We start from the raw sequence: 2479 nt of genomic DNA, 5'->3' as shown, positions 1-2479 counted from the left end.
ATAATTCAATTCACTAACATGTCATGTCAAAACTAGGATGCAGTAAAAAATAAAATAAAAAGTCAAAAAGTGATTTCATTTTGACTGAGATTTAAGAGCAAGAGTCATTTTAACAGCAGTGATTTATTTTTATTTTTTTGCATTGTGCTCAACACTGGTGCTTCTTCTACAGTACTAAATGATCCCCAAAGAAAGACTTTCTCGTTGAAATACATTGAATGCATGCATTGTGTTACTTATTTTTAATGGTATAATCATGTTTTATGTGCATAATGTCTTTACAGAACGCACCAACGCTCTATTATGCGCAGAAATTACGTTCTCCTTGTTAACAAGACTAGGCAAGACAGAAACGACGACTCTGCATACCCATAATATGACCACTGGTCAGCGACTATAAGACAAAAAGCAATAGGCCCATGTCTATTTTGCAGGATGCAATCCTGAACATTTTTAGTTCCAGATGATCAGAGTGTACCATGAGTATTGGGAATGTATGGCTGGGTGGCGTTGAAAGTATTATCAGACACGATATCAGTAGGCCTATTTGCATTAGAAGGTTTGCATCAATAGCATCAGTCTTCCCTGAAATAAAAGTATAACTATTTGTGTAGCTCCTGTCATTGCTAAAAAAGCGTGAGAACCACAGCCACAGCAGTCGACGGAGCGAAACGTTTTTCACTTCCCGTCCTGTGCTCGGCATTCTTTGGAGCCATGGTTTTAGGAGAGGCCCCGGACGTGTGGTTTGGCTGGGCCTCGGCAGTTTGAAGTGAAAGTGAGGAATGTTTCACATCAATAGTATTAGCTATCAAAATCCAACCAAACGCTGTTGGTCCCTGTGCGGCTCCCTATGTCGAAAAAGTGTCATTATAATATGACTGGTATATTTCAAGTAACCAAATGAAGTTATACCCTTAACAAAGTAATCTGTCCCAACTTTTCAGGAGCTAACTTACTACTCTCAATGTATAAAGGCGAATAACTGGCTGATTGCATTCCGCTGAGGGTCAATTGCAGCTACAAGGTGAACGTGACCCTATAACTAAGTTACTAGCTTGGCCTGATTACTGTGGCGTCAGAAGTAACGTTAACGCTTCGTCTTAGTAGGACTCCATTGTGGAAATTATTTGAAAACACGACTAAAACATCCAAAGTATGATCAGGTCATTTTACTTAGCTGAACACCCTCATTCTTTCCGAAATTTGTTGCACATAAAATGTATCCAACATAATGAGCAACTACATGTACGGACAATGCGAATTGAATCGGAGTTCGTTTAACTTCAGCGCATGGAAAAAGACTTGTAGGAACAGTGACATGAAACACCTAACGGAACTTGAAGGACAAAACAAGGTTTTGAAAATACTTTCACTGGTCTGTAAATGCTAATTCGACACATGTCGGAACGAGTTTTGTGTGCTGCTTCATGCCAATAGAACTGTTTATGTAACTAACAATGCAAGCTCAAGTCGTTTTCTACGGGAAAGAGCTTACTAACTTCAGAGCTAATCATTAAAACCTTGTAACAGCTAAAAAGTTGCTCTACTAGATGGCAAAGCGGTTACCTACAATAATATAATTAAAAAGAACAAGCGAACTTACTTGTGTCACAGCAATGTCGACTTCATTATTTTCCGAATACAGATGCGATGGGCATAAATCGTTTGATGTTTGATTATTCTTGCCACAGTTCTCTTTCACTGTAAACACTGGTGCGGATGTCAGTAGCCCGTAGGGTCCTAGTGGCCGTAGAATTACGGTCTCAACCGACACAGGAAGCTGTAGAATACTGTACCCAGGCAAGGGCACGGTAGGTCAGGTTGACATTTTCATTGCTTGTCCATTCGTCTTGGTTTTGTCAGCCACTCTATTGTTAAGGTATAGGCTACCTGTAGCCAACCTAATTACACAGCTTACAACATGTTACAAATGAAGAGCGTAAATATACATCATATAATATAAGAATACTCATATTGCAGTAGATGTATGTGTGCATTCATGTAGGCCAAGCATGATGGTAGCCTATAATTTTTTTGTTTTGTAGTTTGTTAATGGAGTTCATTATTGTGACACTGTAGAAAGTGCACCAATTCACAGGGGAGGCATTCTTAATGAAAAACGCTCTGGTGGTCTCCAATTAAATTATACAGCCAGCCACCCACTCCCTCCATTTTGCCTGTTTTGTAGATATATTAAAATAACAGCCATGAGAGTGAACACAGGTTTGAACAGAGAGAAGCGTGGATCTAGTGTATCATTTTTTTATTTGCACGTCCATTGTGTTAACAAATTTTACATACATTTCAGCATTAGTGTACTATATTAGCATAGACTTATTAGCATTATGCAGTTTTAACACATACTGGGTTACTTGTCCTCAAATAGCCATTGTTTATCCCTTTCCCACCCTCACATCAAATAAATCAATGACCACAAAATTTTGGAAATGGGCCAAGCAGGTATCACAATGATGCAATT

The 2479-nt window shown here is 38.8% G+C and overlaps 1 protein-coding gene across 1 annotated transcript in view; it reads right to left on the bottom strand.

Annotated features, from left to right (window-relative positions):
* The window catches only part of rit1 (Ras-like without CAAX 1), a 10781-nt gene extending 8948 nt beyond the window's left edge, over positions 1-1833 (bottom strand). The window contains exon 1 of the mRNA XM_012834462.3: positions 1604-1833. The gene's annotated coding sequence lies outside the window, so the exon portion shown is untranslated. The remainder of the gene's footprint in view (positions 1-1603) is intronic.
* Between the last annotated feature and the right edge of the window lie 646 nt (positions 1834-2479).

The sequence above is a fragment of the Clupea harengus genome, chromosome 19 (genome assembly GCF_900700415.2).
Source record: "Clupea harengus chromosome 19, Ch_v2.0.2, whole genome shotgun sequence".
In the NCBI taxonomy this organism is placed as follows: Eukaryota; Metazoa; Chordata; class Actinopteri; order Clupeiformes; family Clupeidae; genus Clupea; species Clupea harengus.
Note: the sequence above shows the minus strand (reverse complement) of the source record. Positions and strands in the feature narration are given on the sequence as shown.